This window comes from Netta rufina (assembly GCF_964035555.1).
Source record: "Netta rufina genome assembly, chromosome: 1".
Taxonomy (NCBI): domain Eukaryota; kingdom Metazoa; phylum Chordata; class Aves; order Anseriformes; family Anatidae; genus Netta; species Netta rufina.
Window position 1 is genome coordinate 153,807,441 of NC_140123.1, and position 14,723 is coordinate 153,822,163.

Below are 14,723 nucleotides of genomic sequence, written 5' to 3' on the forward strand. Positions count from 1 at the left end.
TCAACCTTGCCCTAAGGGTTGGGAAAGCTTATCTTGGCATTTTACTACAGGTGACTAAAAAAATAAAAAGAAATCAAGGTAACTGCTTCAAATGACTCCGTAATGACCTTTTTTGGCCTGTGTTACAAGAATGAGTCAGTCCTGGTAATCTCTCATCATTTAAGAAAGTTGTGGGATCAAGGCCTTGATGAATATGGATTAAAAAAAGAAATGGAATGTGAAATTCAGGTAAAAAAAAAAAATTCACTGTGAGGCAAAAAGGCAAATTAAATAACTACACTTAAATACTCCATTAAGCTTAATGCCTGCGTAGAGCCTAGTAAAGGTGTCAAAATATTTTACTAACACCTTGCCCCATTTGGTTTCCTTCCACAGAAGTGTCAAAAAAAAAATCTTATCTATCCGTTATGTTCCAGTCGTTCACACACCGGCTTAAAGGCTTTTGTCTCATTTTAATTTAGTATAATTTAATGACAACTATCCAGGCAACACGTTTGAAGTCTTTACACCCATCTAACCAGGGATCTACAAGGATAATGTGTAGCTGGGGTAAGAGGGAAGAACACGAAGTGGAGCCTGGGCCTGAAAAAAACACAGAACAAACCAGAAGCCCCCCAGAAAGAGCCTGTTGCTGTTCTCCAGTTCTCTACAAGCAGCCAGAAAGAAATTTGTTGTCCTGGCGCATGTGGCAGCATGTGTATACAGCACTGCACTCCCAGTTCTCCCATGGGATACACAATCCATGATGCTTTACATGCCAAAGAAATTTCTAATTTTACCTCAGCTAACAGTTCACATTCCGGAACCACTGCCCGAAGTAACAAATTCAGTGCAGATCCACGTAGTATTTTGCTACAGACATCTACAGATAAGAGAGACCTCCTGGCAGGAAAAGTTACAGAAAGGGTTAAGCAGCAAAGCACAAGGAGTGAGCTGAGCTGTGAGTCAGCAATGCCTGTCTGGAACTGCAAACAGGAGACCCTTTGACACACATCGGCAGCTTCCAGCAAGCCTCTGGTTTTACCATCTCCTCCCCTCCTAGCAGCACTCGTCTCGAGTCTTCCTCATACCTTGAATTTGGCAGATTGTCACAGGAGCAGTTGCACGGCACCAGATAGGCTTCTACAGCCACCCTGGATGGCTGAAATGTTTAAGCAGATTGCCATCTCGACTAACAGATCGTCTCTAAAGGTTGTTTGAAGCTAAAGGCATAGCAACAAAGATGCATCGTGTAAAAAAAAAAAAAAAAAAAAAAAAAAAAAAAAAAGAGCTTTAAGAAGCTCAAAAGCTTTCAACAGGTGTGCAGTTTCTTTCCCAAGATAATTTAAAATTTCCCATTTGGGAGAACAAGTTTATCGACTCAAAACACATCAGCTATGTTCCTCAGCAACTTGCTAAACCGAGTCTCCTTTTATGCTACCACAGTTTGCAGATAACCGTATTTCAACAGCACTTTTTAGCCCCACAATACTTGAACGTACACACAAGCAGCATATAACATAACATATTACACCCTGGTAGAAAAAAAATACACTGTATACATCTGGAGATAAGGTCAGGTAGTCTACACCAGGGACTTTGGACTTTATGCCTTGAGTGAAAAGCTGCACCTCCAGCAGTATAATTCCCACTATTGTGCTGAGCACTGATAAAGCATCAGCTCCGAAGAGACCCACCTAATGAGTCATTTCCGGGAATATCCTCATTTTCTTTGGCAAAAGCTAGGTAGAGGTGCTCCATTTCAGATACTTTTTAAATCCAACTGTATTTTACCTGTTCCAGTCAAGTAGATTGGCGGCCCCCAATGACAGAGCTTCAAGGCTGAGCCCGTAAAAGTAACATTATTTTGACAGACAAAAACCATCTATTTTCTGTATAACATTCCCATCATACCATTTTTCAAATCTATTCAAACAACTGAATTGTACATTGTACATAGACTAATTTTTCTGTAACAGAGATATTCTTTTCTCTGACCATAACAAATGCTGTTTTGACCCATTTTTATCTACTCAAGGTGCTGCTACAAGGTTCCTTTTCCAAACTAGGTACTCTTAGCAGTTCCAACGCTAGCAACCCTTTCCTTGTGGCATCAAGAGTAAACTGTTCCCATTTCCAGACCTTTTGTCATGTCTTGCTCACTACAAAGGGAAGAATCCTGCCTCCAGTAAATTCACAATGTCACCTCCAGTTGGCCAGCTGTCAGGTTTTGGAAACAGAAGACTTGTAAGCTTTTCCCATGCTGCCTTCAAGTCCTCTACCACATTCAAAACTACCTCATTTAATTCTCATTAGAAATACCTCTGTGTCAGCATAACTATAAAATACCCAAGTCTACCACTAGTTGAGATGTGCTGAGATCAGAGTCCACCATACTAACATTGCATTTCCTTCTCTTTTACTTTCTACTAACCTTTATCTCCATCCGCTGTCTTTTATCTCGTACTTAGAGGACTGCAAACATTAAGGATTATTAGCTTTTTGTTCTGTTTTGCAGATTCCAGCTTCACCATTTTTACAGCCTTTAAAAGCAGAAGGATGGCATAATGTATATGAACAAGAAAACTCTTTATCCTCTTAAAAACGATACTGCAGGTTGAAGCTAATTCTTCCAACTAGCAAAACACTAATACACTTTTCAGGGAAGGGGGCATGCTCAGCTTCTGGAGCTAAAGAGCCAAGCATGTCAAGTGAGGTATCCTTCCAACCCAAAATACTGTCCTACAGTTCATGGATTCGAAATCACTTCAGCAGACACATTCAGTACTGGCTATAAAGCCACCCCAGCGCTCCCCAGCATTTCCAATACGCTGCGACACACAACTCTGTATAATGCATGTAATGCAACATATAACACCAGGCATTATAAAGCACACAGGAGTATACCATCATGAAGTCAATAGCATCAAAACTTGGTAACAAGAAATTCACACTGCAACAATTGCATACAAAGCCCTTCATACTGCCAACAGCCACCAACACATACCCTGGAGGGCAGAGTAATGGAAGATGAGCAAAAGGAATTCACAGGCAGAAGCCATCAGTTATCAAACTGTTTCACCAGTCAGTCACAGGATGGTACTGAATACGGAGTTTTATGGCAGGCTGGTGATTTTGAGCTTCACACAATTCACATTCTCCCAACACCAGAAAATGTCACTGAATCACAGAATCATTCAGGTTGGAAAAGATCTAAGATCATCAAGTCCAATTATTAACCTAGCACTGCCAACTCTACCACTAAACCGTGTCCCTAAGCACATCTATACATCCTTTAAATACCTCCAGGGTTAGTGACTCAACCACTTCCCTGGGCAGCCTGCTCCAATGCTTCACAACCCTTCCAGTGAAGAAATTTTTCCTAATATCCAAACTAAACCTCACCTGGTGCCACTCAAGGCCATTTCCCCTTGTCCTAGACTAGTTGCTTGAGAAAAGAGACCAAGTCCCACCCCACCACAACCTCCTCTGAGGTAGTCGTAGAAAGCGGTAACGTCTTTCCTGAGCCTCCTTTTCTCCAGGCTAAATATACCGCTTCCCTCAGCTGCTCCTCAGACTTGTTCTCTAGACCCTTCACCAGCTTTGTTGCCCTTCTTTGGACATGCTCCAAATGCACCTTCATGTCCTTCTACTAGTGATGGGCCCAGAACCTAACACAGTATTCAAGGCACAGCCTTACCAAGGGACCCTATATTCTGCCACTCTACCGTCACTCAGAAAACAGTTTGAGGGATTCATACAACTGTTCATATACTACCTACAGCTTGAGATATACATGCTGGTCATTCTCACTCCAGGATTTTGAAGGCCTAGTGGGGTATTTCATTGTTAACTCCAGGTCTTGTCCCTCTTTCTAACAAGTCTGACAGAACTTTTCAGACATCTGCAGTGACAAAGATTATCCACCCCGATAATGTACAGACCAAAGTGGCAAAGAAAAATGTACAGATCCTTGATGACTGTAGTCAGAGGATGAGTTAACACTTCCTTTGATTGCCTCTCGGCCCTGCACAACTTTTGGTCACCACAAGCACACGGACATTTGGAAGTTGTTTCTGGTATTCACCTACAACAACCTACCTGCGTTTATCACTAGACTCTCTGGAACTTCTACAGCAACGTCAGCCGCTCCCATCTAACAACAGGAATCGGTTTTGTCAACTCAACATGTACCACACCAACACCGCGATACTTCCCGTAAGCCTACCAGTGGAGACGTACTGCATGAGACCCGCGTTCGTGGCACCACTTACCATTCTTCCTTTCACTGAGCGGAGGAAGGTTGGGGTTTCGGCCATGATGGAGGCTGAGGGTCAGCTCGGGCTGCAAGGAGAGCTCCTGCAGCTCATTGGCAACAGCTTCGCTCTGCGGGCTGGGGGCCGCCGAAAGGGACACCAGCACCGGCTCATCGTCATTTTCGCCAGCCCCTCCTCCGTCCAGCCCATTTCCAGCAATGACGGAAGGGGGCAGGCACACCACGCCGGAGAAATCCACTTTGGCTTTCGTGATGGCAACCTACAAGACAAATAAATAAAAAAAATAATAAAAATGGATAAATACCAGTCTTAACCCACACCTCCAGTTCACTATGGCACCTCCATATCCTAGAGGAACAGGCTCCTTAGCGCAGTGTTTGTGTTATCGTTCTCAGCTGAGACACATCTAGTGATCGAAACTTGCTAAACTCACCAGCTGATAAACTTGTACATTCCTCCAACAGGGTCACCACAGAAACTACTGATAAAACTACAGATTATCATTATTTTCTTCAAAACTTAAGAGAAAGTGATCTCAGCTTTTGGTACTTCATGAACCAAATCTTGAGAATCACCACAAAGTGTTGGTCACCGTACTCCAGCTTCCAGCAAAGTCATCCTATTTAGCATCTTGCTGAACTCCTGATTACTCTCTTTTTATACCAACAACAGTGTTTTAAGAGGACAACTGTCAATTTGAAATCCAGTCAGGTAAAGTAATCCTTCATACCCAACCTGGAAGGACAGCTGAGTACGAATGAGGATTTTTAAATAATCTAATTTGCATTTCAAAAAATAATTCTCTTGCCCTGTTCTTTCTTTCCCCATCACTATGAGTGACAATGAATGCAAGAAAAATATTATATAAAAAGTACACAGAAAAGTTTTCCTGTCTAAAGCTTCGTCTACCATAACTGAAGTGTGCAATATAGAAGGGGGTTTAATGATTAAAATAACAAGTTGATCTCATTTTTTTGTATTTCTATAGTTCTTTAAAGAATTATTTAAAAGCCAACATTATGTTGAAATTAAAGTTCTTTTACGTCCAGTAATTTAAACAGAAACAAACCAGCTGGAAGCCTCCAGTGGAATGGTTACTGTGTTAACAGTTAAACAGCAACAGGGAGTACACCAGGACAATCATATTTGGGTTTGATTAATGAAGATGAAAGGTTCCTGCTTCGCAGTATGCTGCTGCTTCACCCAGCCAAAACTCAGAAGACTACCACTACCAACTCCGCTGCACCACAGGCACGTTAAGAAGCAAAAAACTCTTCCAGAGGCTAACCTTCAGCTTCAGGAAGGCAGAGGTAGAGCTAGCTGCACAGCAGCTAAGGAAAAAACAGCTGGTAATCTTCCAGAAATCGATCAGAATGTGCAGACTTGGACAAACACCTTTAACAATACTTTTTTTTTTTTTTTTTTTATTAAGAACTCTCCACTTAACACCCATAGTTAACCTGAATGCGTGTGACAACATTCAACACATTAATAGCTGATAAAGTAGTTCAAATAATCATTTTCCCTGCTTTCATTTCAGTTTCGTACTTCATTTGATTAGTCATGTTTGCTCTGTCGTGCGCAGATCAGGATAAGTGGCAGTACATTTGTCTCAAAAACTTGTTCAGTATATACTGAACACAGCAATAAGCATTTCTGGCACCAAGCACATGCTATTTCATCCCTGCTGTCACACATTCAGTCCCAGGATCCCGTGTCACGATCTGAGGAGAAGCAGGGAAAAGCGTGGAGGAAGAAAAGAAAAGGAAACAAAAGCCACTAACCGAAGCTGGTGCTCGTTAAAACAAAACAAATGAGACTGAGCCAAAGCTTACTGCCATACAAAGTATTTGCTTTTCTTCAGTTACAATTTGGCTAGAATGTGCCTGCCTCCTCCTTGATGGATTTCCTGTCCAAGGCAAACACTGCTCACATCCATTTGAGAGAAAATTTTAACGGTAATCTGCAACAAGGAAAAAAAAAATGGGATTGTGCCCTTCTTCTCTTTGCACTGGATACAAAAAGCCTGGAAACGTATGCCCTTAAAACACAGATTTCGAATAATAGTTCAGTAAGCTACAGCAATCCTTTCAAAGGCTGGAAAGAGTTAAATCATGGCCAACACGCTTGGCCCCAGGCCATGTCCCTGTAGTGATGGGAGGCCTGGGGAAAGGAGCTAAAAGGAAGATTATGTGCTCAGATAGGGGGCTGGCTGGTATGGACCGCTTACACCCATCCTATGGGGGCTAAAGCCTATTTGTTTTCTCAAAGGAGATGCACTGGAGGCATTACACCTTGTCTGGTACCAAATGAGCTCGGTGGGATCACGTAGGAGGACAAGTGGAAGCAGGTCTGAACCCACAGACAGGTGACAGGCATCTAACACCTACCCAGCAAGGATTTAGGATGGCAGGAGGCTCAACCCCCATCCCAATCCATCCCAGAAAAGAAAAAGAGTCCCTTCTTCAAGAAGAATTTCAAATGTCTCAAATTCATAAGAGCTGCCTCAGCTAGGAAAATAGGAAATATATTTAGGAACTTGTAACACGTTGGATTTTCTGTTTAACAGGGATTTGCATGAAGTAGGACAATCACATCTCAAACACCATTTTAACAACAGCATTGCAAAGCAGAATCTGGTTTCCTGATCTAGGTATATCCACATTAGCCAGTGCACTGAACCCTACACCCTCTATGTAACAGCACAACACCAAGCTGCAGTAAAAGCAGCCTAGCCTGGCCTACCCACAATGAGTGGGTCAGGAGGTCAATGCCTGTGTGTCAGTTTAATATGCAACTCTGAGCAGTACCAAACCAACTGGTGTTAATTGATATTGGGGTTATAAAGAGAGTTTCTCTAGCAAATTGGCCAAGAGAAGTTCAGCGCAGGCCTCGGATCATCACTGGGGTTGATGCTTGCAGGCTGAAAACTTGCAGGTTTCCTGACTGATGCAGAAGATGTCACAGATGGGAGGTGTCTTCTTAATCCTAGCTGGCATGCCATTCAATGTCTGTCCACATCAAAAGTAACAAAGCTTAAGCACCTCCTGAACAGTCATTCTTCCCCTTTCACCACGTCCTCTGTTGTGCCAGCAGAGCTGCTTGTATAGCCACACTGCGAACCGTTACCAGAAAGCTGACTTGGCTGAAATGTCATTTTTCCTGGGTTGTATTTCAGCTGGATCGATTCCTCCATACAAACCACGGTAGCATCAGCACAATACAGGGAAACGCTGCCACAAATTGCAGAAAAAAAACAGTCTCACTGAGCATCTCAGCCGACGTGGACAATGATTCTATTGCTCCAAGTAGTGCTGCAGCTCGAATGAAACTAAACTGGGATAAATCACTAAATGTGTTAGGAAATCCTACATCCTCCTTCCTCTACATCCCCTCCCATTTCAGGCCAGCACAAGGACCTGCATTTAAACACAACAAACCACTGAGAAATCTCATCCAGGTGGACAAGCTCCACCTTGGTTCACTCCAGATAGATTAGGTCCCCGGTACAGTTTGCCATGCAGCCACACCAACGTTTGTGCCAGCACAACACCGGGAACAGATCCTGTTTATACCTTTAATACTTCCCAACAACTCACCACTACGTAACGGAAAGAGAACTCTTTTTTCAGAGCAATGCCAAGTTTTAATAAAATGCAAAAAATGCCCACTAAAGAAATGCATCCGGTCCACCAGACTGCAGTAAAAGCTATAATTAGATGGGTTTGATTTCGGTATTTTCAATTAAAAGTCAGATAAGGGCATACAGGGATTAGGAAGATGCTTTGAGGATTTATAGTCATCCATGCCACGTTATTTGGAAATCACAGATCTCCTGTGAAAGACGTGGAATCCTCTTCTGTGACCAACAGTGGGGCTGCATTTAGTCTTCCCAGACAGTCACAGCAGAATGATCGGTTGCACCCAGTAATATTTAGAACCCTATTAAAATGTTGCAATGTTTGTTTGCCTGTCATCTTGGAACTGACCAGAAAGTTTCCCATAAAGAAATGTACCATACCATGAAGATCTTCAAGTGAGTCACGCAGAAGCTGATGGGCAGCCTTAAGAGTAAACACTTCTGCAGCTCCACAAGGGTTTCAGGGTGAGTGCCCCCAAGGATATGTATCTCTTGCTGGCCAGAAAAAAGCTTCCTACCATGGCATTTCTCTCCTTTTGGCCCAGCTGCTTCTGGGACACAAGAGGCTGTGATCCCACAGATGTTCCACAACAGTAACACCAAATTCAGCAAGCTCTGAACCTTCCACTGTCCAGCTCCTTGTTTCTGTCCCTTATGGCCATTGCCATAAACCACACCACCATCGCCTCACGCAGCGATGGAGCAACCCAAAGGAGACATTAGACACTGCACCGAAATACATGAATAAGTTTCACCCCTTTCTGACCTCTGGAGGCATCTAACAAACTTCAATTTCAGACAGACAGACATGGCAGAGTCATTTCTGAGAAAGCTATAAAACAAACAAAACCATATCACAGAATGGCTTGTGTTTGAAGGGACCTCAAACATCACCCCGTCTCACCCTCCTTGCCACAGAGAAGGATGCCACCCACTAGAGCAGGTTGCCCAGGGTCTCATTCAACCTGGTCTTCAACACCTCCAGGTTGCACCTCCTCCTTGCACTTAGAGTTGTTGAACCTCATTTGGTTCACATTGGCCCACTTTTCAATATATATCCCATTCAAATCAGATATAGTGGAATCTATATTGGATCCAATATATCCAAGTATTCAATATTGGATACACATTGGAAAGAGATTATCAAATCTGCAAACTATAAAGAGTAAACGCTCTTTTTAGGTGCATCCTCTTGCCATCCCAACCCCATTACCACAGTAAACACAGGGTAAATCTGACTAGTTTACTCCTTGGTGAAAAAGTACTCTTACTTTGTGTTTACCACGTTACAAACTTACTTACAGAAGCTTCTCGTGGAGCTGCTCACCCAGAATCCCTGAAGGATAGCTCAAAGCCAATGAGGTGAAAAGGCAACACAGACGGGTGCAGCACTGAAACCTGTCTGACCTGCAGTAAGCTCGTTCACGGAGCTACGGGAAAAGAAGACCGGGGGGTGGCAGGATGGAGAATTAGGATTAGTTGCCCACCATTTTAGCTCCATTAATCACCCCATCGAGAGGCCAGACAAGCACCCATGTCAGCACAAGGAAGCAACAAAAGCATTCATCCAAGACCGCCCCTTTTGGCAAGAGACAGCTTAGATCAACTGAGCTTTATCGCAAGACCACATCCTCTGGTTAGAGGCTAAATTGGTACTGCCGACAAAAGAAACAGTCCAGCCTGCTCCTTCCTCACCTCCTGTGGGCCAAGGCTGAGCCAGATCAAGGAACTGATCCGGGCTAAATCCGACCTGGTCACACACACACAGACAAATTGCTGGGTTTGATTTGCATCAGTTCCTGATCTCGTTTGCAACCCAGCCACACAAACACTCGCACCAGCACGAGGGAGACTGAGGTACAAGGGAATAAAAAAGATATCAGGATGGCTTCTTAGTGTGACACTGCTACCCTAAGGTGTTGATATATGGTTTACCTATCCAGCATTTGTGTTGGACATTGACACATGTTCTAGGTCTTCCTGCACTAAATTTTGCTTGACTGTATCAATATTCACACAACCGTGGTATAATTAAGTTTTTGTTACTGGGTATTTCAATGAACCAAAGAACAGTACCACCTTCCCTAATATCAAGCCTCAATTATCAGAGTAAAACCTCTTAAAAAAAAAGGAATTTTAAAAAAGTAAAAATCAAAGAGGCACAGAAAAAGAGGAAGATGCACGTCAAAATTCCCAAATCAAGCAAGGACACCTCTCTAAACAGCTTTCCCTTGTTTGCATTTTGGGGGCCAGGTTGCCAGGGTAATGCCAATTTCCTACCAGTTTAAGAATTGCTCGGCAACCTCCAGCAGTTACCAGCAACAGCCCGTGAGTGCAGCTGTGCTATTTCCAGCAGACAGGTTTTTCTACTCTAAATTTAAGAGCACCCTTCTGCTAAATAACCATGCCAGCTGAGGTCCTCTGGCCAACAGAAGAGGCAATCTGGGGCGAAGTGGCTTTAAGTGGATCATCTTTGAAATGAATGGGAAGATAGAAAGACAATGGTATGTCATGCCCAAAGGCAACCGTTTCCCCCCAGGTCATCACAAATCAAAAGAAAGGCTCAGGACAACTCAGGCTTGCAGCAGATGGAAACGGCAGCATCACATTAGCTTGAGAGGTTGTAAGGATCAGAGTGAAACCACAGTTAGGTATTCCTTTTCTCTTTAGATATCAAAGAAAAGTCACCATCAGGAGAAACTTAAAGGTTGTATAAAAAAAAAATAGTTAGCTTCCTGTCTGTAAGCTGAAACTGTGCAACAAATATTGGCAGAGTTACTCCTCCACTTAACCCAGAGATGAACTGATGGCTCTGTCCCTGAAGTCTATGCAGCACAGTAAACAACAATGCCAGTGTCACAAAGACTGCACCAGACAATGCATCAGTGTGCTCCTCCCGAACCTTAAGTTAAGGAGCAAAACTGCACAAGACACGCTGAAGCATCCCCAGGAGCTACTGCCTCCAGCAAATCCATCAGCACAAGAGGCAGCAGGCATGCTCAGGCCAGCAAGAAAACAAGACGAAATCTTATCAGACAAAAGGCATGAGCATCTGTATAGAGATGTTAAGACTTGAGGGGGAAAAGTTCCAAAGAACACAACTAACACAAAGCACTCAACACCATTAATTTCTGCTGTTGAGAAGTCCACGTAGACAAATACAGCCTCCCACATGACTTTAAAGACCACTCATCAAGAGCCATATTTCTCATGCCGTTTTTTCTTCATGAGATACTAGCAGTCATTTTACTCGGGCCAGAAGTGATAGAAAGCCTTTGAGAGGTTTTGAACAATCTTTTTAAAATATCCATTTCTTAAAACCACAACTTGCAGGCCAAGAAATGTCGTTTTGCATTCCAGATATTTAAGAAATACTTGTCATGATTCAACGTACATTTGGAGGAACTTTGTGGCTTTCAAGCTCATGAAACTCTGGGTACACAAAGGAACAGATTAATATCAGAGCTAGTTCTGAGAATCACCGTGATATTTATAATGATATTTATGATTGTTTATAATAAACAATCCTTGCTCAAAAAAAAAAAAAAAAGTGAATTCCCCACCTATTTCTGAAGTTCTTAAGCCCAAAGCATGAACGAGGCAATTCTAATTTCAAGGGACAACGAGCCCTGAACCAGAGAAATACTCTACAGACACATAATTCTATCCTACCTCACGGTGTGTTGAATTAATCACCTAGCTGGGGAGATTAAAGATAGCTGCTGAAGAAATAACAATTTTCGCTGCAGTTCAAAGAACAAAAAGGAGCAAAAAAGACACAATGTTCAGTTCTCCTGGGTCTGTGGGTATACTGGTATATTTTAGGCCTTTGACGTGATACAGCTCAACTTTATAGCTCAAAGGAGAACCCAGCCTCCTCCTCCTGAGCTATTCTGCTGCTTCTCTTTTGAGGGTGTACAAAAGATTAGACGGAGAGGCGCAGGTCAGACAACTAACTCTGCAAAAAATTAGAAGCCATTTTGTGCAAGAATCAGTTAGCTCCATGGATTTGCCCTTTGGCTGCACAATCACCAGCTCTGATGCAAAGCAAAAAGCCGGGGAGCACAGCTGCCTGGAGGTTTGACCAGCCTTTGCAACAGCAGCTCGCTGAAAGATCAGCTTGACTGTAATGTCAAAGAGCACACTTAAACATCCAGCAGCAGTGCCAACTTAAGCAGTCTGCTACACATTCCCACTCTCATACCTTCCTCATTGTGAAACGAGCATAAATCTTACGGAGACAACATGTACTGGACCAGATGAAAAATAATCCAGCAAAAACCACTTCTTTCCAGGAGGATCTGTTCCCCAGAGTGGCTCACCATGGCCACAAAAAAACCTATGCCAGCACAACAGAGGGAGCAAGCTGTTTAAAGCTTGCACGGGTGCCAAAGAAATGCATGATGAACTATAGTGTATTCAGAACAGGATTGCTCTATGCCTGTTTTTCACCACCTTCTGTCCGACTTCCTTGCAATTGTCATCTGGTGCATTTTTTAAAGTTTCCTGCATGTAGGAGGCAAAGCATTCCTTCCCCCCCCAAAGGGGCAAGCAGATGAAGCAATGGATTCGATCCAGCCAGCACTAAAGGCATGTGGCAACAGATGCCAACAATCGATGGCAGCAAGGAGGCTGCAGCAAACTAGAAAAGGGAATGCTGATGGTCTGCAGCCAGATGTGAGCTTCAGCTCAGGAATTCATGGCAGGAAAGCTGAGGGGATGAGGAAGAACGAAGGAGTTCACACTGAAGGGCAGATCTGGAAGAAAAAGTCCTTGGACAAGAGGAGAGTAGAAATAAAAACTTCCCAAGAAACAATATGCTTTCAACCAGAAGATTTGAACTTTGGGACAAGGACTCATAGATCTAGGGCATAGCAGAGCAGTGACTTGGGCTAGGAAGGTGACAACTCAGGGAACTAATGTAGCCTTTAAAAAAAATTTAAGGCAAAAAAAAAAAAAGGAAAAGAATGGTGTCACAGCACAAGTATTCATCTCAGCACAAAGCAGCAGACAACTGCAGAACTTAAAACTATCTGAAGGAGTTTATGGTTAGATCTTTTTTTAGCATCTCACTTTTGTGAGTAAAGGGGTGGTTTTACATTTTGCCTAATTCAGCGTGATCATGGGTTATGATTTAGAATATATCTGTATCTATATATATGGACCTCCATTCTCTGCTCTCACCTCAGTTTTAAATTAAATTCCCACCTTCTGGGCTTCAAATCCAGTGACTGCAGCCATAGAGCAAGTCAGCTCAGCACACTGTTTCTTGATGGAAAGCTACACCTTGAAAAATGCTTGCTGTCCACCATACTAACTAACCAAAACCTACAACTACAGATTCATTAGACAAGGTACCAAAATAAAAACACAGAGGAACGGGGCCCACTGAAAAGTGACAGTTTTCAGTTACCCCATGTTAAGCCTAGTGTGAAACCAAAGCTTGAAATGGAGACTGCAAGTTTTCTGATCCCAGCCACATTCTTTAGTCATGACAGTATGAGGCTGTCTACAAAACTTAGACCAATCTGAATTGACTTTGTTTCTCCTCCCCATCAATACACACTGGGTGTGGAAACCAAATTTCTCTGAATTTACTGGCACCTCCCAATGCAGCAAGTGGCAGGACATCCGTTTAAGTGGAAGCCCAGTAATTGAGACCGAGTTACCAGATCTTCTGTTCCCTTTTTGCCCTGTGAGAGCTGACTTCCCACCCCTTAGCATTCCCCACTACTGAAAAATAGATCAGAAGTTTCTTCAGTGATTCATACGGAAGCACGTATCAATACCACTGTCTTGTCTAAGCTAAACAGTTTATTGAAAAGCATTAAGCACTCAAGAGGTGCTTCCGGACACATAAATCTAATGAATGTGGGTAACGTGGCAGGGTGATGGTGATGGGGAATACTGCTCCTGCTGCTGTACTTGGCCAATTCAAAGAAAAACAAACTCAACCTCTCCAGTATGGAAAAAAACAGACCAACGTTTTCTTTCTTTGAAGCAACAATACTAAAAGCCAGCAGAGGAAGGACAGCTGAAACAGGACTTGTGTTCTGGTGCTGCAGTAGATTAAAACATTTTTCTATTATTCACTGTGAGACTCAGGCTGGGACTACAAATAATGTCCGAATATATCATCTTCTCTTTTGGGCACTACTGTATCGTGGTAATCTCAGTTACATCTTGGCAGACATTACAGTTTCACTGTATGTAAAACAATTGCAATTGTCTGCCTTTATATACTCGAATAAATCAGGCTAGCTATACAAGTATCATAAAAAAACGTGCAGGCAAAACACTGTGAAAAGTTTGCAACACAGCGCAAGCTAACTTGTGATAAACTTGACTAATTGCTAGGCAATAATGGAAAGGGCACAAGAGTACGTTTACGCTCTACACTACCAAGTCCTTACCCGACTGCTGTCACACCTCCTACCAGCACCACTGCAAAGCACTCCCTTCGGTATGATACTAACCCTCGTGTTTAGTGACCACAAGTGATTTTCAGTTCAGCACATATGAACAAAAGGTGCAGAGTGAAGGTAGCAAAGAGAACACAACACATACCTTACTCAGAGTTCCCACGGACAAACCCAGCTCACTTCCATGCCAGCAGCTCTCTCCCCAGTCACTGAAAGGGAAAACAGGACACATGCTCAGGGATCTTCAAAAAACAACCACCACAGCCCATTCTCTCCTTTAAGAGTAAAGGAGCAAGTCCTACACCTAGGTTTCCTCTTTTTTTTTTTTTTCTCCTCTCCATTATCTTTAATTACTTTGGCACACGCGACGGAAGTTGGACTGAAAATAAAGGCTGCCACGCTGGA

The 14,723-nt window shown here is 43.0% G+C and overlaps 1 protein-coding gene across 1 annotated transcript in view; it reads right to left on the reverse strand.

The window, feature by feature from the left end:
- Positions 1-4,321, reverse strand: part of MRTFA (myocardin related transcription factor A) — a 73,884-nt gene extending 69,563 nt beyond the window's left edge. Inside the window, exon 1 of the mRNA XM_084298350.1 lies at positions 4,254-4,321. The gene's annotated coding sequence lies outside the window, so the exon portion shown is untranslated. The remainder of the gene's footprint in view (positions 1-4,253) is intronic.
- Between the last annotated feature and the right edge of the window lie 10,402 nt (positions 4,322-14,723).